Consider the following 26979-nt stretch of genomic DNA (forward strand, 5'->3'; position numbering starts at 1 on the left):
GTAGTGACCTTCCTGCAATGGAGACGATTCACTTAGCATCGGAAATGCATGCTCAAGCATAATTTAGGAAATTATAACGCTTTCCCCCTTTTCATTTCCTTTTTTAGCTGTTCTTGGACCTGCCCAGGCTTGGTTCCGGTGATGACCCAACATAACGGCACCAGAATCCTAGAAGCCTCACGCTACCCCAGAACCACCATCACCATCAACCCCAGGATACTTGCAAACATATCATTCTCCTCCTCATCCTCCTTCTCCCCAGTCCTTGGGACAACATGATTTGGGGCAGAAGGCAGCTGAGTCCTAACCTCAGAGTCTTCTGTCTTAAGCCACGTGCAAAAAGTTGCGTGAGAGAGAGGAGAAAAAAACAGAATTAAGGAAAAATTGCCTGTGAATATTTGCTCACCCCATTTAAATCTGTTAACGGGCAATAGATAACATGGTGAACCCCCTGCATTGCAGCTACTTACTTGTGACAAAACAAAACAGGCGTTCTCCTGCTTATTTTTAAACAGCAATATGCTAGGTAGAAGTCCAACAGGTTCACAGAGACACCTCCATCAATTGTGTCTTTAGTACCTGAGCAAAGTGTTCCTTCCAGTAGCACCTTAAAGACCAACTAAGTTAGTTCTAGGTATGAGCTTTCGTGTGCATGCACACTTCTTCAGATACACTGAAACAGAAGTCACCAGACCCTTCTATATAGTGAGAAGGCGGGGAGGGGTATTACTCAGAAGGGTGGTGGGAATGGGTGATTGGCAGATAGCTGTGATGAGCCTGTTGACGACTCTTAACGACTGCAATAGGTCTTACAGGAAAAAGCAAGGGGTGAGAAGGTGAAAAATGGCTTTGTCGTGTATAATGAGATAAGAATCCAATGTCTTTGTTCAGACCAGGTTTCTCCATGGTTTTAAGTTTGGTAATAAGTTGCAATTCAGCAGCTTCTCTTTCCAGTCTATTTCTGAAATTCCTTTGTAATAGAACAGCTACTTTGAGATCTTGTATAGAATGTCCTGGGAGATTGAAGTGTTCTCCTACTGGTTTCTCTGTCTTGTGATTCCTGATGTCAGATTTATGTCTGTTTATCCTTTGGCGTAAGGTTTGGCCTGTTTGTCCAATATAGAGAGCTGAAGGACACTGTTGGCATTTGATGGCACTGTTGGCATTTGATGGCATTTGATGGCTCTCTATATTGGACAAACAGGCCAAACCTTACGCCAAAGGATAAACGGACATAAATCTGACATCAGGAATCACAAGACAGAGAAACCATCAAAACTTGTTCACACTGTTCACTTTCTCTTAATTCTGCCAGAGTTTTCAGTTGTACGCAATTATTTCCCATATATTCAATAAACGTTTTCCAACCTTCTTTAAACTTATGTTCTTCTGTGTTTGAGGAGTGTGCGTTTGTTGCTACCTACATATAAATAATAACAATCAGGGGCTTTCCCACTTCCTTTTTAACAACAATATGCCAGGCAGAAGTCCAACAGGTCAAACCCCCCTCCACCCACTGCGACTTCAATGCTTTAGGAGGGAGGGAGTGAATGTGCGTCCATTTTTTTGTGTGGTTTTGTGTGTGTGGTGGGGATTGGCCTGACCTGTTGGATTTCTGCCTGCAGGGGCGAGAGGCTTCCCCTCCCTCCTTTTCCCACGGTTGCCCCTCCCCTCGTCTTACTTCTGATTGGCTCCTCCGCCTCCCTCCCCTTTCCAGTCCCTTCGCGGAAAAAGAGGGCGGGCGGGCGCTCGCGAGCGCTGATTGGCTCCGATTGGCTCTCTGTTTCTCCCTCCCACGCTTGCGCGGGCGGGCGGGCGCGCGCTGCCGTGGAACGCTGAGGCCGGCGCGCGCACGCGCAACACGCCGCCCTTTCTCTCTCTCTCTCTCTCTCTTTTTCCCCGGGTCTGGCATGCGGGAGCCGCGAGGCTGCGTTGCTGTTGCTGGGGCGGCCGGCTGGCTTGCAAAGCAGCGGGCAAATCAGGTCAGTGGAAGCTGGGCTGTGTGCATGGGTGGGGGTGGGGCAGTGGGGGGGGTCTCCCCTCCTTTACCCTCCCCCCTTCCTTGCAAATCAGCGTTGCACCGCGTTTTACGGCATTGCAGCGCATATGCATTTTGCAATCTATTGCAATCTAATTTGCAATAAGTCCGTGCAGCTGCGTTGTGCATCGTTTGCTGCACCGCGCGCGCCTCGCTGCTTTTTTTGCGCCTTGTCCGCCCGGCAACGGCATTGTGTGCTGCAAAAGGCAAGGGCGCCTCGCGCGCACGTGCAAGAGGAGAGGAGGCTCCGTCTGCAGTTGCAATGCACGCCCCGTTGTCCGCGTTGCATTTCCCCAGGTCGGGTTGCAAGAATCCGAAAACGAAAAGCATGCATGGTTGTTGCAAAAAAAGGAAGGCGCCGCCGCGGAAGCGTTGGGCGGGGCTGCAAAACTGCAAGCGAGAGACAAGGGAGATTTTGCAAAATTTAAAATAAAAATGGCTCGTGTGCGTTTCTGACGTGCAGGAGAGGAGCGGCGGGGTGAGGGAGGAAGGGCGCGCGCCTGTGCCATGCGGTGCACTCAAGAAACAGGGGGCGGGGGTGGAAGCAGGCGATCCTGCAGATAATCCCCCTCCCCCCGGCCTCCGCCTTCACTTTCGCCCCACTGGCTTTCCAGAGTGCGCAATCGGGTGAGGTGAAGGTTGAAAGAGAATCGTTTGCATGCTAGGTCTTTGTCACCAAGCGCTCCTTTCCCTTCATCCCGGATTGCACCAGCCTTGCGCCACCTGTCTGATTCTCCATCAATGCAAAGGACCTGGTTTTGGGGACAGCGGACTTTCTGGAGGGCAGAAAGCTCATCTTTTAAGTGCTTGCCTGCTTTAGGAACCTGTAGCGCCTGGAATGCAGGTTGTTGGCGGGCATCCATGTGGCAGTGGGTTGCCGGGAGATGCACCTAACTGGTATCTGGAGTTCCTCTTTGCTTTTCCACCCTCCGCTGCCTGCAGGATGCGTGATGTTGCTGCGCATGGATTGGAAGGCCCACTTCAGTTCATGTTGTTGTTGTTTAGTCATGTCCGACTCTCCGTGACCCCATGGACCAGAGCACGCCAGGCACTCCTGTCCTCCACTGCCTCCCACAGTTTGGTCAAACTCATGCTGGTAGATTCGAGAACAGTGTCCAACCATCTCGTCCTCTGCCGTCCCCTTCTCCTTGTGCCCTCCATCTTTCCCAACATCAGGGTCGTCTCTTCTCATGAGGTGGCCAAAGTATTGGAGCCTCAGCTTCAGGATCTGTCCTTCCAGTGAGCACTCAGGGCTGATTTCCTTCAGAATGGAGAGGTTTGATCTTCTTGCAGTCCATGGGACTCTCAAGAGTCTCCTCCAGCATCATAATTCGAAAGCATCAATTCTTTGGCGACCAGCCTTCTTTATGGTCCAGCTCTCACTTCCATACATCACTACTGCGAAAACCATAGCTTTAACTATACAGACCTTTGTTGGCAGTTCAGTTCATACTGAGCACCAAACAGATGGACGTTTTCCATGTCCTCCATGCACCGATCGAGCTGTCTGGCTCATGTTTGCAGCAATTGGGGAAACTTTAGTTTAAGAGCATAAGAAGACCTCTGCTGGACCAGGCCATCATCCTGCTGTCACAGTGGCAAGCAAGCAGGATTTGAACCCAAGAGCCCTCCTGTGGTTTCCAGCAACTGGCATTTGGGAGCATTGCTGTCCCTCACTGTGGCATAGCCATTGTGGCTTATAGCCCACTCACTGCCCTCTCTTCATGAATGGGTAAAAAGGTAAAGGGACCCCTGACCATTAGGTCCAGTCGTGACCGACTCTGGGGTTGCGGCGCTCATCTCGCTTTATTGGCCGAGGGAGCCGGCGTACAGCTTCCGGGTCATGTGGCCAGCATGACTAAGCTGTTTCTGGAGAACCAGAGCAGCGCATGGAAACGCCGTTTACCTTCCCGCCGGAGCGGTACCTATTTATCTACTTTCACTTTGACTTGCTTTTGAACTGCTAGGTTGGCAGGAGCAGGGACCGAGCAACGGGAGCTGACCCCGTCGCGGGGATTCAAACCGCCGACCTTCTGATCGGCAAATCCTAGGCGCCACCCGCATCCCACCATAAATGGGTATTATTATAAGATTATTATTAATTTCATTTCTATACCGCTTTACATTTCAAATAAAAAAAATCTCAGTAGTCTTATAACGGCAGCGCCAAATAAAACAACCCAGAATAAAACAAATTCCAGCGCCAAGGAAAATATTTCAGATCCTTCTCTTAAGTGAGGGTGCTGGTCAGCCCTGCCTCATGTGGGAGCGAGTTCAATAGTTTTAACCGTGGGTAGGCAAACTAAGACCTGGGGATCCGGCCCAGTCGCCTTCTGAATCTGGCCTGTGGATGGTCCAGGAATCTGTGTTTTTACATGAGTAGAATGTGCCCTTTTATTTAAAATACAACTCTGGGTTATTTGTGGGGCCTGCCTGGTTTTACATGAGCAGAATATGTGCTTTTATTTAAAACGCATCTCTGGATGAAAGGAGGAAAGGTAAAGTTACATTAAGATAAATTATAGGATAAAAATTGGGAAGGATGGAAAGGATTTGCTGAAATAGCTAACCGAACTAGAATACAAAAAAGGGAGGTGTGAGGAGGTCGCTGAAACAAGTAGAAGAAAGTTAATAACACTGAAAATATTGGATGTGTTTTTGTTTTTTGTTTTTTTAAATTTTGTTGTTTTTTTCTATGTATATGTAGTATTTTTGTCTTTGTATTGTATGGTTTTGTTATGTTTAACTTTTTCTTTTTTTTTCTGTAACTTTCAAAACTTTAATAAATATTTTTTTAAAACTATATATATATTTAAAACGCATCTCTGGGTTATTTGTTGGGCATAGCAATTAGTTCATTAAAAAAAATAAATTCAAAATATAGTCCAGCCCTCCCCCCCACAAGGTCTGAGGGACAGTGGACCGGCCCCCTGCTGCAAGAGTTTGCTGACCCCTGGCTGTGTGCCATGTGAATAATTAGTACAGTCATACCTCGGGTTGAAGTAGCCTCGGCATAAGTATTTTTGGGTTGCGCGCTGCAGTGACCCAGAAGTAACGGGGCGCATTACTTCCAGGTTTCGTCGCATGCTCAGACGCTCAAAATTGCGTCAAGTGCAGAAGTGGTGAATCGCGTTCGCGGGTTGCGTTCGCTTCTGGATGCGAATGCGGCTCCGGAACGGATCCCGTTCGCATCCAGAAGTACCACTCTATTAGTAATAGAGTAATTTCATTTTAGGGACATGGGTGGCGCTGTGGGTAAAAGCCTCAGCGCCTAGGGCTTGCCAATCGAAAGGTCGGCGGTTCGAATCCCCGCGGCGGGGTGCGCTCCCGCTGCTCGGTCCCTGCGCCTGCCAACCTAGCAGTTCGAAAGCACCCCCGGGTGCAAGTAGATAAATAGGGACCGCTTACTGGCGGGAAGGTAAACGGCGTTTCCGTGCACTGCGCTGGCTCGCCAGATGCAGCTTTGTCACGCTGGCCACGTGACCCGGAAGTGTCTCCAGACAGCGCTGGCCCCCGGCCTCTTGAGTGAGATGGGCGCACCAACCCCAGAGTCTGTCAAGACTGGCCCATACGGGCAGGGGTACCTTTACCTTTACCTTTAATTTCATTTTAAAGGAAAAAAAACTGCAAAGAATTCTTTGTGTGTTTTGCGACTGGCACGGGTCCAGTTGCGACCACGTGGAGATCTTTAGGTGCCAGACGGCAACCTTTCTTAAGCAGGTCAGCAGAAGAGCTTGTTCATTGCATTTAAATCCCACCTTTATTTCCAAGAACTACATGGTTCACGTCCCCCCCAAAGTTAATGCCAGGCAGGTTAAGAGGCTTCAAATGACTCCAAAGTCAACCTGTGAGGTTTGTGATGGAGTGGGGTTTCGAATCCCAATCTCCCAGTTCGTAGTCCGGCACTCTAACCGCTACACCCCACCGGCTTCCTTGAATACATCTGCAATGGGGCAGCTCTACAAATCAAGTAGGCAAATAAATACAGGGAAAGCCAATTGCCACTTAAGAGAAGGGCTTGAAATACTCTCCTTGAAGCCTGAATTTGTTTTATTCTGGAGTGTTTTATTTGCTGGTTTAATGTGCTGTGAACCACTTTGAGATTTTCTTTATATAGTGGGATTTTCTTTATATAGTGGAATAGAAATGTAATGAATAATATTAATAAATCCCATTGGAGTGGGGGGGACAGGCTGCCTAGACTTTCTGTGGTGGCAACTATAATGTAGGTTTAAGCTGCCATTTGGCGATTATCTTATATGCCTGAGTTTAGGATCAGGAAATTTTCTAGGGCTTTCATTTTTCTGTGCAAGGTTTTCCATTTCTTAAGTTCGTTAGGAGCAATGAGTGGGTGCCAGCAGCTGCTACTGCAATATCTGGCCAGCTTGGCCACTGCAAAGTTTTGAGCTTCGTTTACTAAATAGAAGTAAAACAAACACGCCGAGTTGGATTACTCTCTAGGGCATCAGGAAATTTTCCCATGCAAGCCTAGTTTGTCTAGAGAGATTCCCCCGCCAAAAGCCCACGTCACCAAAACTGGAGAAGGGGGTTGATTTGGATGCTGGGTGTGCAGAGGGAGATTTATGCACAAAGCATCGCAAGATAACAGTGAAAGCATTTTGTGTTGCACAGTTGACATGCTTTTAGTAAATGTGGCAAAAGGCTAGGAACTGTTAGTTTCTCCTCCTCGTCTGATTTAGTCTCCTGCTCTGACTTCTGAGTCCTTAGCACACATTTATTTATATATATATATATATATATATTTAATAGTTTTTTAACATACCATTTTTAACAGTAATTAAACATGCTTTTACATCTTTACAGTTATTTAGACTTCCATCAATCCTGTCTGAAAATTTTCCAATCTAATCTCTTAGTATACATTTCTTATTTTCCTTATTACATTTAAATCTCATAACTTACATCTCTATTCATTATCTATTTTGTAACATTTCACATATTTCTCCTTACAAAACTTCTTGTAGCCCTGCTAGCGTAATTTGTTGATTACAATTGCTCTTCAGATAGTTCATATACTTCTCCCAATCTTCTGTAAATCTCTGGTCCCGCAGGTTTCAAATCCTTCCTGTCATTTTGTCCAATTCTGCATAGTCCATTAATTTTATCTGCCATTCTTCTTTCGTCCTTAGCACACTTTCAAACGTTCTTCACAGCCGGTCTAGAATAGGAATAATAATAATAATAATAATAATAATAATAATAATAATAATAATAATTAATTTATTATTTATACCCCGCCCATCTGGCTGGTTTTTCCCAGCCACTCTGGGCAGCTTCCAACAGAACATTAAAAAAGTGATAAAACATCAAACTTTAAACACTTCGCTAAACAGGGCTGCATTCAGGTGTCTTCTAAGTCAGATAGTTGTTTATTTCCTTGACAACTGATGGGAGCAGGGAGCATGTGGTCCATGCAGATCTTATTGAACACCATCTCCCATCAGGCCTAGCTTGCTACATTCTCCATGGCCTTGAGAGATTTGAAGATGGCTATGCTATCTCCTATGCTTTTGAATTCTGGTGCTGCAGGAGACTCTTGAGAGTCCCATGGACTGCAAGAAGATCAAACCTCTCCATTCTGAAGGAAATCAGCCCTGAGTGCTCACTGGAAGGACAGATCCTGAAGCTGAGGCTCCAAGACTTTGGCCACCTCATGAGGAGAGAAGACTCCTTGGAAAAGACCCTGATGTTGGGAAAGATGGAGGGCACAAGGAGAAGGGGATGACAGAGGATGAGATGGTGGGACAGTGTTCTCGAAGCGACCAGCATGAGTTTGACCAACTCCTCAGTCTCCTTTCCCAAGCTAAACATAGGCAGCTCCCTCAACCGTTCCTCATCAGGCTTGGTTTCCTAAGGAGCTGGGGGGGGGGCTGCCTTATTATACCATTAGTTCAATGATTCTCAAGGATTTCTGTTAGGAGCTGCTGGGGATCGAACCTTTGACCGCCTGCTTGCAGGGCAGATAAGCCTGCCACTGAGCTATGGCCCTTCTTAGCACCTGGAGGTTCCTAATTCTTGGTCTTGAACAGTGTTTCCCAAAGTTGGGTCTCCAGCTCTTTTTGGACTACAACTCCCATCGTCCCTAGCTAGCAGGACAAGTGGCCTGGGATGATGGGAACTGTAGTTCAAAAAACAGCTGAAGACTCGGTTTGGGAAATACTGGTTTGGAAGGTTTGCATTTCTTTTTAAAGTGAAACCATGTTACCCGCTAAAGCCCTTGTTGCAGAATCGGGCATGTACACCTCCTACAAGCCCTTTGGGTGCTTTTTATTTTCTTAAAAAGCATTGCCGTCAAAGGTCTTTGTGTGTAATTATTGAGGGGAAGTGCGTGGAACAGGTCTCGATGTTTTGATTTCTGGGGATAGAGTTGAGAGATGACCTAACCTGGGGAGAAAACAGCAAAGACCTGATGAAGAGAGCACAGCAGAGGTTATATTTTCTGAGAATCCTCCAGAAAAACAATCTCTCAAAGGACCTGTTGATGGCATTTTACCATTGTACTATGGAGAGCGTATTAACTTGTGGTCTGTGTGTGTGGTTTGGGAGCTGCACGGCCAGGGGAAAAACAATGCTGTCCTGGGTTGTAAAGACTGCATTGTAAAGAGAATAATTGGGTGTACCCTTCCCACCTTGGATCAAATCTATGCTTCCAGGTGCCATAAGAAAGCTGCAGAGATAGCGCAGGATAGTGCGCACCCCGGAAACGATCTCTTTCAGCTTCTGTCTTCTGGAAGAAGGTACAGAGTTATAAAGACTAGGACTAGCCACCTGAGAAACAGTTTCTATCCAAATGCGATTTTTGTTTTAAACGCAGTGTAAGGAGTCTCTATGGGAGTAAAAAGGTAAAGGGGACCCCTGACCATTAGGTCCAGTCATGACCAACTCTGGGGTTGCAGTGCTCTTCTCGCTTTACTGGCTGAGGGAGCCGGCGTACAGCTTCTGGGTCATGTGGCTAGCATGACTAAGCTGCTTCTGGCGAACCAGAGCAGCGCACGGAAACGCCGTTTACCTTCCCGCCGGAGCGGTACCTATTTATCTACTTGCACTTTGACGTGCTTTCGAACTGCTAGGTTGGCAGGAGCAGGGACTGAGCAACAGGAGCTCACCCCATCGTGGGGATTCGAACGCCGACCTTCTGATCGGCAAGTCCTAGGCTCTGTGGTTTAACCCACAGCGCCACCCGCGTCCCCTCTATGGGAGTATATTGTATTAAAAAATGGGTATCAGAGTTTTTAGGGGGCTAACCAGGTTGGGATAGCAGGCTTATTGGTTTTTGAATTGTCTTACGTAGATTTTTCAATTTCGTTGTTCTGTATGGGACAACGACAGTAAAAATTATCGTATCGTAATTCATCCTGTGCTGTCTGCTGACGGCATTAAGTGCCAAATGGGAACCGTGGGAGACCTAGAATTGGGTGTCAATCACTAGACTTGTCTGCGCATCGAAAGGAATGGCTGTAGGTTAGGGGGTTCACTTTAAACTCCTTGGCAGCTGTAGCCTCTGTGTTCAATGCCTTGCTCTTAAATCCCAGGGTTAAGGAGATAGAAAAGGCATTTCTGGGAGTTGGCTTTGCAGCTGTGGCTCAAGTCAACACAGAAGAGGAAAGAGATGCGGCAGGACAGCCATCTGATGGAGATAATAGAATCACAGTTGTAGAGTCGGAAGGGACCCCTGTGGTCATCTAGTCCAACCCGCTGCGATGCAGGAATCCTGCCCAAAGCCTTTCCCTGGGTGGGCTCGAACCACCAGCCTCCTGGTTAACAGCCAGAGATTCTCTTGACACATTAACAATAACAATAAAAAAATATTTACTGTATTTTTCACTCTATAAGATGCACCCGACCATAAGACGCACCTAGTTTTAGAGGAGGAGAACAAGGAAAAAAATATTCTTTCCCTTCTCTGTGCAGTGCCTCTCCAGCGAAGCGAAGTCAGAACAGCAAGAGGGATTGCTCCACAGCGAAAGCACCGATCCCTCTCGCTCTCCTGGCTTCAGGGATACCTGCGCGGACTGCATGCGCTCCATAAGACACACACACACATTTCCCCATACTTTTTAGGAGGGGAAAAGTGTGTCTTATAGAGCGAAAAATACGGTATACCCTGCCCTTCCAGGTTTAAAAACCAGGCTCAAGGCGGCCAAACAGCAAATATAAAACATTGATTAAAATGCGACTTAAAAACAGCATAAAATATCACACAAAGTGCAGCATCAATATCAATAAAATTCTAAATTTCAGGGATCATTTTGGGGAAAAACAACAACAAAAACCCAGTCAGTAGACATCAAATGATCACCAGGGCTAACTGGCCAAGCTGGTCCTACTAGGGCCAGCAAGGAGACCAGGGAAGAATTTAAATGCGGGGTCCCAGAAAGGTTTTCTTCATAGCAGAGGAAAGGGAATAGAGGACCAGGCTAATTCACATTGAGCCACTGGAGGGATGCTCCAGCTCTGAGTTTTCTGCATCAGCCAAGGGCTTGCATTGCAAACTCACTCTCTCCCATCTCTGTGGTTTTGTTGAGTACGGGGAGCTGTGGGTTTGTTTGATGCTGAGGTGCTCAAACACCACCCGTATCTGCAAATGATACTGCATTTCCATGAGAGCGCATGTCGATTGGAATCTCGGTTCCCATGCAAGAAGTGCTGAGCCTCTCTCTAGCTTACCTGCATGCTGTTCCGCATTTCATCTTCCAAGACCTGCAAAATCAAATTAGCCAGGTGACAGGCGCCACCACATCCAGAGCCATCAGATCATTAAACCGTGATGCAATGCCCTCATGGTTCGCATGTTCACTCCAGCGCCGAAGATGAGTATGCTGGTTATACACCTGATGTTTAGAAAACAGCTCTGTTATTTTGTCAGATGTTTGTATCTCACCGTAAAGTGCCATTTGGGCCCCGTAGGTTCATAGAAACAAGTATGCCGTTCCCACGGTGGGAAAGGGTTTAAAGACATTGCCAAAGGAGTTTGGATCCTGCAGTGTTCCCTATTTAAAGTTGCTGAGGTCATGTATCTTAGTGTGCACCTGTCCTGACCAGTGCTTGTCCCCTAATGGGGTGTAACTGTTGCTGACACCATTTAACCCAAGTCCGGCCCGGGGGCCTAACCCTGCCCACTGGCCGGTTTAACCTGGCCTCTGTGGCGAACTTTGGGGGAAAATACTAAAAGATGGTAAACAACTTCCCACCTAAAAAAAGGTCAACGACTTTGGTCGTTTGTTGATTTTTGCTGAGCAGCTTGGCTGAACTGGAAAGCTTGATTTTTGACATTGTGGCTTTGCTTCCTTCCTAGAATCATAGAATCATAGGGTTGGAAGAGACCACAAGGGCCATCGAGTCCAACCCCCTGCCAAGCAGGAAATACCATCAGAGTACTCGTGACATATGGTTGTCAAGCCTCTGCTTAAAGACCTCCAAAGAAGGAGACTCCACCACACTCCTTGGCAGCAAATTCCACTGTCAAACAGCTCTTACTGTCAGGAAGTTCTTCCTAATGTTTAGGTGGAATCTTCTTTCTTGTAGTTTGGAACCATTGCTCCGTGTCCGCTTCTCTGGAGCAGCAGAAAACAACCTTTCTCCCTCCTCTATGTGACATCCTTTTATATATTTGAACATGGCTACCATATCACCCCTTAACCTCCTCTTCTCCAGGCTAAACATGCCCAGCTCCCTTAGCCGTTCCTCATAAGGCATCGTTTCCAGGCCTTTGACCATTTTGGTTGCCCTCCTCTGGACACGTTCCAGTTTGTCAGTGTCCTTCTTGAACTGTGGTGCCCAGAACTGGACACAGTACTCCAGGTGAGGTCTGACCAGAGCAGAATACAGTGGCACTATAACTTCCCTTGATCTAGATGCTATACTCCTATTGATGCAGCCCAGAATTGCATTGGCTTTTTTGGCTGCTGCGTCACACTGTTGGCTCATGTCAAGTTTGTGGTCAACCAAGACTCCTAGATCCTTTTCACATGTACTGCTCTCAAGCCAGGTGTCACCCATCTTGTATTTGTGCCTCTCATCCTCTTACGGCATAATTCTTAAATCTCAACCCCTTGCAGTGCAGGATTGTGCAGCTGCCACACACAGGGATCAAACCTGCAACCTTGGAGGTACAGTCATACCTTGGGTTACAGACGCTTCAAGTTGCGTTTTTTTGGGTTACGGATGTGCCGAAACCCGGAAGTACCGGAATGGGTTACTTCCGGGTTTCGGTGGTCGCGCATGTGCAGAAGCACTCAATTGTGCTATACGTGGAAGCTCCGAATCGCAACCCGTGCATGCACACACACGGCGCTGCAGGTTACGAACATGTTTCCCGCACGTATCACGTTTGAAACCTGAGTATCCACTGTACATCAGCACCATGCTCTAACCACCCGAGCTGTCCAGGCTTTCTGTGTTCCTGTCTCAGTTATCCTCTCCCACACCTGATTATCTGCTCCATGGCCATTCTCTACCTCTGTTAGAAGCCTTTGATGCAGTCACAATTTCATTCCTACCTTTGGGAAGCTCATTTCTGAACCCTGCAGGGTCCTCTCCAGCCTGTCGATTGCTAATTTCTGCTGTTGCTGGAGGAACGACGACTTCTCCCAGGGTGCCGGGAGGATGGAGACTTCATTCTCTCTAAAATTGATGTCGTCATTGGATGTAATCAGACAGAACATTCGAAGCCACTTTCCCCCTCCGCTCGTTCCATCCTGCGCCGCCAGCAAACTCTCCCTCGTAATAACCTGAAGCTAATTTTCCTCGCTCTCGCCGTAGAACTGGAGTGGAATGCATTATTTGCAAAGATGACACTTATTTGAGCAAACCCGTGCATATTTCCTAGTTGGATTTTTCATTTCGTTTTCCCATTATGACGTCTTCCCCATGGCCCTTCTTTTTTAGTGCCGTTTTTCCAAATTTGTTTGAAGTTGATGTTGGATTTTCCCGTAGCAAAATGGAAGCCAGTCGTAGGAGGTAGAGGATAGCGAATGCTGGACAGAGGAACAAGTTCTCTGAATCTGTTCTCAGACATTAAGACTTTCCGCATTATTCTTTTTTTAAGACTCCAAATTGCTTTTTTCTCCCCATGTAAGCATAACAGTTTTGCAATCTCCCAGTTCGTTTGTAGTTCTGCCCACTTTGCTTGCTGAAAAGGCTACTGTCCTGCGTTTCTCTCGCTTCTTCAATATATGATTCTAAAATTGCTTTTGGGGGGGTAATTAGATTTCTTTACATCCTCTTTTCGTGTCCACCACCAGCTTCAATTTACTGTCTTGCTGTCTAAATTCTCCTCTGTTCTTTGTTTCCAGGTGTCTTTGAACACCAGGGGGTTTGGGTGGGGAGGAGCAGAATTCATTGTACCGTCCTGCCTTTGCCAACTTGGCACCCTCCAGATGTTTGGGGCTATAGCCCTATGGGAATAAAAAGAATTGTAGTTAGAAGGGACCCAAGGGGTCATCTGGCCCAACCCTTGGCAGTGCTATTGTCTAAAACATCTGGAGCATCTCAGCTTTGTGAAGAAAATTCAAATACAATGGTAGCTTGGTTCTCAAACACCTTGGCACTCAGAACAACTTGGAACCCAAACACTGCAAACCCAGAAGTAAACGTTCCGGTTTGCAAACTTTTTTGGAAGCTGAATATGCTCCGTTTTGAGTGTTATGCTTCCGATTTGAGTGCCACACTTCTGTTTCGAGTGTTATGCTGAGCTGTGTCTGTTTTTGCAATTTATTTTTTTGCGTATTTGTTTTTGCGGATTTTTGTTTTGTTTTCGTGACTCTGTGGAATCCAGCTCAGCTACTGATCGATCAATAGTATGACTGCAGTACACTGGTAGTACATCCAGTACACTGGATCAATGGTCTTGTTAAATAGTAAAATTCATGTTAAATTGCTATTTTAGGGGTTGGAACGGGTTAATCCATTTTGCATTACTTTCTAGGGGAAAATAAAATAAAATAAAAAGTGCTACCGACGCGTGACTAGACATTCTTTTTTGGCACCTAAACCCAGGACCCAGAAGCCATTTGGCTCCTAGCTTTTTTCTCCTAGTTTCTAACACTGGCTGTGACTTAAAAAATAAATAAATTCTAAAACAAGGCTGAAACGTCGTGTTATTTAGAAGAAGCTAGAAATTAGAGAGGGACACGGGTGGCGCTGCGGGTTAAACCACAGAGCCTAGGACTTGCCAATCAGAAGTTCGCGGTTCGAATCTTTGTTACGGGGTGAGCTCCCGTTGCTCGGTCCCTGCTCCTGCCAATATAGCAGTTCTAAAGCACGTCAAAGTGCAAGTAGGCAAATAGGTATTGCTCCGGCGGGAAGGTAAATGGCGTTTCCGTGCGCTGCTCTGGTTCGCCAGAAGTGGCTTAGTCATACTGGCCACATGACCCGGAAACTACGCCAGCTCCCACGTCCCAAGGTTGCAGTTAGGCATTGGTTAATTTCGGTTGGTGGAGGGGATGTGGTTGGCTGTGCCTGCCCCTCCAATGCTGCTGCTGCAAGAATATTCCATTAAAGGAATCCAGGGGCTCGTCATGCTCTTGTCCGAACCCCTGGCAAGGGGCTAGGGCCACGTAAGAGCCCCTGGGAACATTTGGGGAGAGGTGAGAGCCTGGCACCCAGCTGTAGTCTCTCCCCAAAAATGTTTACCCTGGCTGACTTCCGCAGGCTTGCAGTTGTCAGTTCTGATCCTACCTCTATGTGGGAACAGATAGTCGCTAACCAATGCCTAAGCAACCACTCACATACTGTAATTCAATAAGGTTGTGGCCAAAATTATGCCAAAAACCAAAACAAAAGTGTTGTGTGAACTGTGTCTTTATTTGGGCATCGACATGCAAACCTGTTGCCTCTTCCTCTCCTCTAAACTTAAAAACACCCTGTGCTTTGCATCCTTTTCTCATTGCAGCGCCGCTGCACTCAATCGAGGCGCAGGGCTGCCTTAACGCTGTTTGCAACGTCACTTTCTAATTGCAAGCTGCGTCCTTGTTGCTGCGCAGCGGGGAGGGAAGCTTGGGAAACCTGGGAGATCTGAGGCTCCGTTAATGAGCTGAACTGATTAGTAGTAGCGGCTTAGCAGGGGAGGAACGCTTTGGCCCGGCACTCGAGAACGCAGCTCCCACTTTTATCGGGCCTTGAAGAGACAGCTGCAGACTTCTGAGCGGGGCAACAGATGCTGGTTTCAAGAGGTGCTTTCTACGTCTTTTTGTCTAGCGATACAAAGGATGCTTTCTTTTTTTCTTAAAGATTTTCTTGTTTTACAAAAGCGTGTGCAATCTCTCGCTCTCGTATATTTTTTTTCATGTAACATTTTTACAAATCAGTTTCGTTTGTTGAGATGTTAGGAAGAAAAGGGGGGAAGATGGGTGGGGGTGGGGTCGGGTGGCAATGCTTCTATTTTACTTAATATATGTAGGGTTTGGTGCCCGTGTCGCTTGTGCAGGTTCTCTGCTGTTTACTTGTGTTCCTTGGGTGGTGAGAGAGGTTGGGGTTGGCCTGGGTTGTGGTTATTCATTTGTGGTTGGCTGTGGTAGTCTTTGTTTTCGTGGGGTGGGTGGGTGTTTTGGGTCAGGTTAGCCATATTGATTTGTATGCTGTTGGTGGATTTTTGTCGTTGTCTTGTTGGGCTGTGTATGTGATAAAGGGGAGCCATACCGGGGTGAAGGCGTCTTCTTCTGTTTGTCCCCATGTCAGTTTCAGTTTATTGGTTAATTCTTCTAGTAGGGCTGTTTCCCATACTATTTGGTACCATTGATCCATGCTTACTCCTGACAGGTCTCTCCAGTGTCTGGTTATGGTGCTTCTGGCTGCTGAAAGTAGGTGGGTTATTAATTCTTTGTGGTGTAAGTGGGCATTATTGTCTTGGAAGATGTTTGTTGTTGTTTGGTCGTGTCCGACTCTCGTGTCATGACCCCATGGACCAGTGCATGCCAGGCACTCCTGTCTTCCACTGCCTCCCTCTTTTATAGAGGTGCATTTTCGCCTTGCAAAGTAAAAGTTTCTCTCTGAATCTCTCTCTGCAGTTCAAAAGCTTTGGAGAGGCCAAATGATTGAATACATGGTTTGTTCCCCAGTAACTTTCCTCATCCCCCTGCCCTGGTCTTAGAGAGAGACCTGACCTCTTGAAGGGAAGAAAACATATCACTAGACAGCAATATTTTGCGGGAAAACTCCTGTGAGGCTGAAAGTCCTGAAAACTTTCCCAGGAAGTGGCCTGACCAGAGATTGCATAAATTTATTTCGTAGTTGTAATTCTTAAGAAAATGATTTATTTTTTTAAAAAACCCACAACCTTATTTGTCATCTCTTTGCAAGCTGTGTTGATTTAAATCGCCAAAGGATCCCCTCTCCGCAATGGAGATTACATGTTTCCTTCCCATTATATATTAGGATGGTGGTTCTCAAAAGGGTTTGGCAGGAGACGATGACAAGTTTGACGGGAAGATTCAAGGACGTTCAAAGAAACATTTTGACGTTTCTGTGTAGTATAGTACAGGCAACTCTCCGTTTAGGTGCTGGTTACGTCCCGAGGCACTGCACATTTACGGGAAATCACGTACGTTTTGAAATGCCATAGGAAAAGCCTGCAAACACCTTCTAAGCCTCTGGAAACCCTCAAAAAACCCTTAAAAAAAACCAGCAGCACTTTGTTGTTGTTTAGTCGTTTAGTCGTGTCCGACTCTTCATGACCCCATGGACCAGAGCACGCCAGGCACTCCTGTCTTCCACTGCCTCCCGCAGTTTGGTCAAACTCATGCTGGTAGCTTCAAGAACACTGTCCAACCATCTTGTCCTCTGTCGTCCCCTTCTCCTTGTGCCCTCCATCTTTCCCAGCATCAGGGTCTTTTACAGGGAGTCTTCTCTTCTCATGAGGTGGCCAAAGTCTTGGAGCCTCAGCTTCAGGATCTGTCCTTCCAGTGAGCACTCAGGGCTGATTTCCTTCAGAATGGATAGGTTTGATCTTCTTGCAGTCCATGGGACTCTCAAGAGTCTCCTCCAGCACCAGAATTCAAAAGCATCAATTCTTCAGCGATCAGCCTATTTTATGGTCCAGCTCTCACTTCCATACATCACTACTGGGAAAACCATAGCTTTAACTATACGGACCTTTGTTGGCAAGGTGATGTCTCTGCTTTTTAAGATGCTGTCTAGATTTGCCATCACCTTTCTTCCAAGGAGCAGGTGTCTTTTAATTTCGTGACTGCTATCACCATCTGCAGTGATCATGGAGCCCAAGAAAGTCAAATCTCTCACTGCCTCCATTTCTTCCCCTTCTATTTGCCAGGAGGTGATGAGACCAGTGGCCATGATCTTCGTTTTTTTTGATGTTGAGCTTCAGACCATATTTTGGGCTCTCCTCTTTCAGCCTCATTAAAAGGTTCTTTAATTCCTCTTCACATTCTGCCATCAATGATGTGTCATCTGCATATCTGAGGTTGTTGATATTTCTTCCGGCGATCTCAATTCCAGTTTGGGATTCATCCAGCCCAGCCTTTTGCCTGATGAATTCTGCATATAAGTTAAATAAGCAGGGAGACAATATACAGCTTTGTCGTACTCCTTCCCCAGTTTTGAACCAGTCAGTTGTTCCATATCCAGTTTTAACTGTAGCTTCTTGTCCCACATAGAGATTTCTCAGGAGACAGATGAGGTGATCAGGCACTCCCATTTCTTTAAGAACCTGCAATAGTTTGCTGTGGTTAACACAGTCAAAGGCTTTTGCATAGTCAAATGAAGTACCGTATTTTTTGCCTATAAGACTCACTTTTTCCCTCCTAAAAAGTAAGGGGAAATGTGTGTGCGTCTTATGGAGCGAATGCAGGCTGTGCAGCTATCCCAGAAGCCAGAACAGCAAGAGGGATTGCTGCTTTCACTGCGCAGCGATCCCTCTTGCTGTTCTGGCTTCTGAGATTCAGAATATTTTTTTTTTCTTGGTTTCCTCCTCCAAAAACTAGGTGCGTCTTGTGGTCTGGTGCATCTTATAGAGCGAAAAATACGGTAGATGTCTTTCTGCAACTCTCTAGCTTTCTCCATAATCCAGTGCATGTTTGCAATTTGGTCTCTGGTTCCTCTGCCCCTTCGAAATCCAGCTTGCACAACATCGCCACAGTCACTCCTTCCAAACTTCCTTGCACAAACTCCCAGCTCTGCACGGCCCTCAATGGTCAGTACAAGGACCCCTGCAATTGCACTTGCAAAGGTTTGTGGGATCACTAGGCGCTGTTTTCACACATTTTTTTTTACCTTTCTGGGCTATTTGGGGGGCGTTTTTGCCATTTTTAAAGTCACTTTCGTGTTCAGCAAGAGTGCGTGGCTGCGCATAAATTGGTCCTTGCCCATATTTTTTATTTATTTTCAGCATATGGATGGACACCTTTTCAAAACGAGAGCAGAGAGCGTCAGGCGATACTGAGGGCAGTCCTGGTTGTGACCGAGAATCGCCTTTCAAACAGAGCACTAGAGATGACTCGTTTATAATTATATTTTGGAAATGGTTCATGTTCTTGAGTAGCTGCATTGTTTTGTACTTTCTGGGTGTCCCATGATCATATTATAAAGTCGCTGTGTTCTATGTTATAAATCACGCATTCCTAAGAGTTGCCTCTCTTCTGTTTTCAAGTGCATTTCTTATCAATAAAAAAAATTGGCGTGGTGCAAGCAGATTTTTATTCTGAAAATGTGGTCCTGAGAATAAAGTTTGAGAACCACTGTATTTGCATATGCATGCTCACTGGGCAGGTTTTAACTCAGCATGCGTCTTTCACAAGGTCGGAGCATAATGCAAAAGGTTTGATCATGCACTAGACAAGTATCTGTTCAGAGACAAGGTGCAATTATGAAATTAATGGATTTCTGTCTGTGTCTGTACGTTTTCATGGACACCAAGCAGAATCGCCAGACAACAAATCGTTGTCTTTATTACATGCGGGTTGGCAATTGGCAAAAGAGTGGCTTCAGTCCAAGAAAGATTAATAACGACAAAGTCCCAAAGGCTGAATTGATAGAGGTTCGTTGAAAATAAAGTTCGCCTCCCTGCTTTCAAAGAGAGTTAGTTATAGCAAAGAAGCATAGCTGTCAACGTTTCCCTTTCTTTAAGGGAAATTCCCTTATTCCGAATAGGATTCCTCGCAAGAAAAGGGGAAAATTGACAGCTATTCAGAGAAGCAGACCAAGTTCAGTAAACCAATCTAGGCGTCAGTCCACACCATTGTTAAGTTAGCTCAGCCATAGTTTAGTGTGTTGTCTGAACAGGTAAACTGTGGCTTGCATTCAGGCAGCAAACCTAGAATGAGAAACCAACAGTGTTAGAAACTCGGGTATATAAGCTCGGTGCTAAGTGGCTGAAGCCCCCAAAACGAAATGTCTAGTTGCTTTTTTTCAGGCCATATTGCTTTAAAGTCTTATTTTTCAAGTGAAAAACGAGGGGACTCTGATTCTGATGAACGTGGCTCTGCTAGGAATTGCAGTCTGTGTTTCTTGCTTGTATCTAGCCTCTTCCTGTTTGGCTATATCGCTGTAGGTTGTTTTGCAAGTATTGCCCCATCTGACTTCCCAGCTTTCACCATAGCATCACATAAAGTGAGATCATGGGCTCCGCAGAACAGAAACCTGTTGGGGATGATTCTCGCTCGACTACTTAAACTTGGGGACAAGAGTCCCCATATCAAAATAGAAGGTAATATGCAAGACCTTGGTGTTCTCTGAACAGTTTTCCTGTGCTTAGAAACTTTGCCGTGAAGCAGAGCCTTGAGTCTTCTTACTTAAGTGCAGGAAATTATGTGTGTCATCTGCAATCCACAGCAATTTTTGAGTATCTCTATGTTGTCTGCCATAGAATCTCAGGCAGCTTTCGTGACCATTTTTAAAAAGTCAAGTGTGTGCCATCCGTGTACATTCTGTTCTCCCTGCAAATGTGTATTTTTACTTAGGATTGTGTTGAATGCATTTGCCTCGCAGCTTGTTGAAGAATCTTTGCGGCCAAAAAAGAATTAAAAAGAGCAGCGTGCTTTTAAATACCGTATTTTTTGCCCTGTAGGGCGCACCAGCCCATAGGGCACACCTAGGTTTTTTGGGGGGGGGGGAATAAAGAAAAAAATATATTTTCCCCCCCAGGAGCAGAGCTGGGGCGATGGAAGCCCAAGCTTCCCCAGGCCCCAGAACAGGCTACTATCCACAAGCCTTGGGAGCCCGGCAGGAACTCCCACCGGTCTCCCCAGGCTTGCGGATATCTGCCCAAAGCCCGGGTCGCACTGCTCAATGCGCCCCAGGCTTCGGGATGCAGGCTGCTATCCGCAAGCCTAGGGAGCCCGGCGGGAACTCCCGCGGGCTCCCAAGGCTTGCGGATAGCTTCCTGAAGCCCGGAGAGCGAGAGGGGTTGGTGTGCACCGACCCCTCTCGCTCTCCAGGCTTCAGCGAAAGCCTGCATTCGCCCCATAGGACGGACACACATTTCCCCTTCATTTTTGGAGGGGAAAAAGTTCGTCCTATAGGGCGAAAAATACAGTATACAGTTTAGGACGTCAGGATTTTGGCAGGTGTTAAATTCAAGCAATTCTGCTAACCTTTAAATGGACTGGGCTGCTTTGTGTAGCAGGGAGCAATATCTAGTGCACCATCTACTTTGGTCTGTAACCGGCAGTGATGTGTTTGAGAACAGCGAGATCAGAAAAGTGAGCCAAGTTAGGTGGTTAGGGCACAGGTGGATTTTAAAGATAATCCTAAAGATCCATCGTAGCAGATGATATTATTTTATTTATACCCCACCCATCTGGCTGGATTTCCCCAGCTAGTCTGGGAAGCTTATAGCATATCTAAAAACATAATAATAATAATAATAATAATAATAATAATAATAATACAAATAATTGTTTCTGTTGTCGATATCTTTACAGGTGTGGGGCTTGGATGGTGACCTGGGAAACTGCTGAGCATGGAATTTGTTGGAGGCAGATGAATTCACTGCTCCCGGCTTTTGAATCTGTTGGGAGATTTCTTGGATTGCGTGTGCTGATTTAGGTAAGTAACTGTTATTTTTATTATTTTTATTATTAAAACAACATGGTTGTGGTCCAAGCTGCCTCTGGAGCACACCTGACGCTGTTCCTATGCACACGCCCCGTGTTGACGGAGTTTTGATATTTGCACATCTTTCTTTTGCTTGCCATTTTGTCGTTTGGGGTCCAGCCCACGGTCAGCATTCTGGGCAACGATTCGAGGGCGTTTCCTGTCTTGACTCTGTGGTGTTAGAGTAGGAGGAAGTTTTGAAACGCGGTGCCCTGTGTGTTGGTGTTTGGATGTATTTTTACCAACCTGAAGGTGCGTCATGTTCCTAAGGGCCGAAAGCAGGGGTCCCAGCACCCAAATGTGGCCCTCTGGTCTTCTGTACTTGGCCCTCCTACGGCTTCACATCCTCCTTGAATGTTTCTACCTGGCTGGCAGGTGTTCTTGAGCTCTGATCATGCCTCCCTCCCCCACCCCCATATAAAGAATAGAGGTGTTTGGGTACTCCAATGAAAGTACTCCAATGAAAAATGATTTTAATAATAATAATAATAATAATAATAATAATAATAATAATAATTTATTTATACCCCGCCCATCTGGCTGGGTTTCCCCAGACACTCTGGGTGGCTTCCAACAAAACAGTAAAATACAATAACCTATTAAACATTAAAAGCTTCCCTAAACAGGGCTGCCTTCAGATGTCTTCTAAAAGTTTGGTAGCTATTTTTCTCTTTGACATCTGATGGGAAGGCGTTCCACAGGCCAGGCGCCACTACCGAGAAGGCCCTCTGCCTGGTTCCCTGTAACTTGGCTTCTCGCAGTGAGGGAACCACCAGAAGGCCCTCGGCGCTGGACCTCAGTGTCCGGGCAGAATGATGGAGGTGGAGACGCTCCTTCAGGTATACAGGACCGAGGCCGTTCAGGGCTTTCAAGGTCAGCAACAACACTTTGAATTGTGCTCAGAAACATACTGGGAGCCAATGTAGGTCTTTCAAGACCGGTGTTATATGGTCTCGGCGGCCGCTCCCAGTCCCCAGTCTAGCTGCTGCATTCTGGATTAGTTGTAGTTTCCAGGTCACCTTCAAAGGTAGCCCCACGCAGAGTGCATTGCAGTAGTCCAAGTGGGAGATAACTAGAGTATGCATCACTCTGGTGAGACAGTCTGTGGGCAGGTACGGTCTCATCCTGTGTACCAGATGGAGCTGGTAGACAGCTGCCCTGGACACAGAATTGACCTGCGCCTCCGTGGACAGCTGTGAGTCCAGAATGACTCCCAGGCTGCACACCTGGTCCTTCAGGGGCACAGTTACCCCATTCAGGACCTACGTTGCTGTGCTGAATTTTGCCTCTGACATCTGGCCCCTGGGGGGGTGATGTGGCCCTTGATCTGAAAGTCATCCCCACGACAGGTTTGCATTCATCCTTTGTGACCCTTTCCTATTCCTCTCTTATCCTTTCCTGGCTCCCTCAGTGTCAGGATTCCAGTTTGTATGCAGCTTGGGGCAGAGATTGCTCCTTTTCTGACGTGGCTCTGTGGTTGCAGTCTATGGAAACTAGCCTACTTAGGAAAAAGCTTCAATTCATTGTCCCACGCACTATTTCCCCCGGCCTTGCCCATGGCATTCGGCCCTCAGAAGGTTTTCAATCAAGGAATGTGGCCCCCGGGGCGAAGTAGGTTCCCCACACATCCAAAATACCCAAGAGTGCTTCCATGTTGTTACGTCGCTCGCCTAAGGCGAGCGGAATATTCTCCGGGTTATCGGTCAGGAACGTGTGACGTGATTTTGTTCCCCTGCACAACAAATGGCTTGGTATTTGGTTCCTAGGGGTTAGTAACCGTGCCTTAACTTTCGTGGACCTGCCTTGTGTGTTAGTTTTCTAAAGAATGTCAGAGTTGGAGCAAGGAAGACTACTTTGGTGTGAACCAGTGGCAATTGCATTGCGAGGTGGATACAAGCCAAAATCATTTGGTCAAGTGTTTTTTAAAAGCCTTAACTATATTGGAGCAACGCACAAGATTATTGAATCCTCAGCAGCCTGGGCGCTTGAACTAATTTGATTTTTGTAACCAGCTTAATTGTGAAACACAGAAATCAACAGCTGCCAGGAACTGGAAAATATAACTTAGCAACATTAGACAGAGTTCCTGTGAACGATCTCCTGGGCAGTTCTTCTCTTTTGATTTTTATTTTGGAGAGCCCACGTCGTTAACCTGCCAGAGCCAGGGTGGTGTAATAATATATAAACGTGCTGGACTAAGACCTCAGAGAGCAGGATTAGAATCCTCACCCACTGTCTTCCAGTCCAGCCCATTTCTCAGGGTTGCTGTGAGTTTAAAATGAAGTGGGGACAATGATATGCACCATCTTGAGGTCTCTGGAGGAAAGGTGGGTTGGATACGCAAGAAATAACTTAGGTTGTCATTTTCCGTTTTAAAAAATGGAATTGGAACAGGGATAGAAGTGGCAATTGCCGAAGGAGTCCGTTTTTGAAGATGGGTCAAGCAAAATACTGAGCAGGGCAATGCAATTTGAACTATGTGGCCTTTCTGCTGACAGTTGTGCCAAGCCTAGGGCAAAGACAACCGTGCTGTCTTGAGAAACTTACCGATACAGTGTGCAAAAGGCAAAATTGCTTAGCTCGGAACAGAAATAAACAAGATGGAGGGTGTGCCCGTTTAGCGCATCTGTTCCTGTGTATTCAGTTATGGTTCCAGTATGGAAGGGATTCATTGACAACTTTAAAGCAGGCGTGTGGCGTTGTTTGTGTGTAATGCATCACACGTGCTTAAGGGAACACGCAAATCCCTGGGCGTCATTTTGGGGCGTCATTTTGAGAGCGGTGGAAGGATCCTGCGACGCAAGGGACCACCCCCCTCGACTCAGCTGGCGATTTGAATTTCAAAGCAAGCTATTAAACCACATCAGAAATGCAGCCGCGACACAAAAGCAGGGAGAGAAAGGGGGCCAGCATTAAATTGGAACAGCGTCGGGGAATAGCGGAGTTGGCAAAATGTGTCCCTTATGAGAGCTTAAATACTTAAATACTTCCACACAGCCTCGGTTGCTGGCAGATTAAGGGAGGCCCTTTCTGCTGGGGGGCTTTAAGAGACTGTGGGGCGTTGGGGGTGGGGTTCTTGCTCCCCTCTCTCTCCCTCCCTCCCCAACTCTTGCTTTTCTTCTCTGCCCATCCCCAGTTACACCCTTGTGCAAATTAAATGAAACAAACAATGTAGTTTATTGTACACATACATGTACAAAACTCACATATACGTACATTAGTAGCAGATATGACCTCCACTATTTTTAAGCAGCATTTGAACACGGTTTGGCGTAGAGTCTACTAGTTTCGAACAGTTGCTGTTGATTTTTGGATCCCTGTACTACTCTTGAATCAGTGACTGAATGAGCTTCTCCGTAGTGATACCGTCTACAGCACAACACTCGCAGTGAGAGAACCGACAGAAGGCCCTCAGCGCTGGACCTCAGTGTCTGGGCAGAACGATGAGGGTGGAGACGCTCCTTTAGGTATACTGGACCGAGGCCGTTCAGGGATTTCAAGGTCAGCACCAACACTTTGAATTGTGCTCGGAAACATACTGGGAGCCAATGAAGATCTCTCAGGACCGGTGCTATATGGTCCTGGCGGCCACTCCCAGTCACCAGTCTAGCTGCCGCATTCTGGATTAATTGCAGTTTCTGGGTCATCTTCAAAGGTAGCCCTACATAGAGCGCATTGCAGTAGTCCAAGTGGGAAATAACTAGAGCATGCACCACTCTGGCGAGACAGTCCGCGGGGAGGTAGGGTCTTAGCCTGTGTACTAGGTGGAGCTGGTACATAGCTGCCCTGGATACAGATTTGACCTGTGCCTCCATGGACAGCTGTGAGTCCAAAATGACTCCCAGGCTGCGCACCTGGTCCCTCAGGGGCACAGTTTCCCCATTCAGGGCCAGGGAGTCCCCCACACCTGCCCGCCCCCTGTCCCCCCAAAACAGTACTTCTGTCTTGTCAGGGTTCCTTCAGATATACTGGGCCGAGGCCATTTAGGGCTTTCAAGGTTACCACCAACACTTTGAATTGTGCTTGGAGACGTACCGGTGAAGGAATGGGTTTCCCAAAATCCAAAAACGTACTGTGCAGGCAATTTTAAACTGCACCAGTTTCCTGTCCTGGAGCAACGCAGACCCAATCGGTGAACTCCAATAACGCTACACTGGGAGCCAATGTAGGTCTTTCGGGACCGGTGTTCTATGGCAGTGTTTCCCAACCTTGGGCCTCCAGCTGTTTTTGAACTACAACTCCCATCATCCCTGACTAGCAAGACCAGTGGCAAGGGATGATGGGAATTGTAGTCCAAAAACAGCTGGAGGCCCAAGGTTGGCAAACACTGTTCTATGGTATATAATCAGGTTCTCTCTCATCAATTCAAGTTTGCAATGCGCGCCCGGCCTTTCGAAACAGGCAGCATTCCGCGCGCCAGCGAGCTCTGCCAAATATGACCGGGCTTGATTAAATCCATTCATCAGGGATCTGCAGCCACAAGGCTGGCTGCTCGCTTGCCACAGACTCCGAGCTGCAGTTGGCAGGCCTGGGATCAAAGTGCCGATCTCTCTGTGGCTCGGTGGGGGAAGCAACCTCAAACAGGTTCTTGCCCTGCCAGGAAGCTGCCAAACTGGAGCCGCGCACCTGGTGCCAGAGGCGGGGAGGCCGTGTCGCTGTTGGCGGCGCTGGCTGAGTGCGCAGGAGGTGCGTTCTCTTTCCCACAGCTGCTCCTGCGAGAGGCAAACAAATGACCTTCTGATAAGGATCTCGCTAGACCGGTGTCCTTCCCTTTTCCTCTCGCACGCCTGTAGGCTCTCCCTCTCTCCCACTGCAGCTGGAAGAGCAGGGCTGTTCGTCTGCCAGGGATACGCAAACAGCCCCGTCTGACTCTTAGGGAAAGTCTTTTTCTCTCTCTCTCGTGCGCAGGATCGAAAGCATGCGGACGGCTGCAAATCTGCCGGTAAGTGATAAGGCTCGGGGAGGAGAAAGCAGGGGAGATCCAGGCAGCTGAATGCTGAAGAGTCAAGGACAGGTAAAAAGAATATCCTCCTTCGCACAGCGCGTGGTTAATCTGCGGAACTCGCTGCTGCAGGAGGGGCCCACCCAACTGTTGTTTGTTTAGTCATTTCCGACTCTTCGTGACCCCATGGACCAGAGCACTCCAGGCTCTCCTGACTTCCACTGCCTCCCGCAGTTTGGTCAAACTCATGCTGGTAGCTTCAAGAACACTGTCCAACCATCTTGTCCTCTGTCGCTCCCTTCTCCTTGTGCCCTCCATCTTTCCCAGCATCAGGGTCTTTTACAGGGAGTCTTCTCTTCTCATGAGGTGGCCAAAGTCTTGGAGCCTCAGCTTCAGGATCTGTTCTTCCAGTGAGCACTCAGGGCTGATTTCCTTCAGAATGGAGAGGTTTGATCTTCTTGCAGTCCATGGGACTCTCAAGAGTCTCCTCCAGCACCAGAATTCAAAAGCATCCATTCTTCAGCAATCAGCCTTCTTTATGGTCCAGCTCTCACTTCCATACATCACTACAGGGAAAACCATAGCTTTAACTGGTCCAGCTCTCACTTCCATACATCACTACAGGGAAAACCATAGCTTTAACTATACGGACCTTTGCCGGCAAGGTGATGTCTCTGCTTTTTAAGATGCTATCTAGGTTTGTCATTGCTTTTTAAAGCCATCCCAAATGGGATGGTTTTAAAAGAGGATTGGAAAGCTCCGTGGAGAAGTCTTATCAATGGCTACTAGCCGTGATGGCCGTGCTGTACCTCCGCAGTTGGAGGCAGAAATGCTTCCAGATACCGGTTGCAGGAAGGGAGAGGGCTGTTATGTTTGAATCCTACTTGCTGCAGGCCTCTGGTTGGCCGCTGTGAGAAGACGATGGGTGGAA

At 47.1% G+C, this 26979-nt stretch overlaps 1 protein-coding gene across 2 annotated transcripts in view; it reads left to right on the forward strand.

The window, feature by feature from the left end:
• The first annotated feature begins 1822 nt into the window (after positions 1-1822).
• PTP4A3 (protein tyrosine phosphatase 4A3) overlaps positions 1823-26979 on the forward strand; it is a 100341-nt gene continuing 75184 nt past the window's right edge. Inside the window, exons 1-2 of one of the 2 annotated variants that reach the window (XM_081874848.1) lie at positions 1823-1982; positions 20935-21058. The gene's annotated coding sequence lies outside the window, so the exon portion shown is untranslated. Of the gene's footprint in view, positions 1983-20934; positions 21059-25899; positions 26049-26979 lie in introns of those variants that run through there. The other variant, XM_081874849.1, reaches the window with a different exon arrangement.

Source organism: Podarcis erhardii, assembly GCF_964252035.2.
Source record: "Podarcis erhardii genome assembly, chromosome: 8".
Taxonomy (NCBI): Eukaryota; Metazoa; Chordata; class Lepidosauria; order Squamata; family Lacertidae; genus Podarcis; species Podarcis erhardii.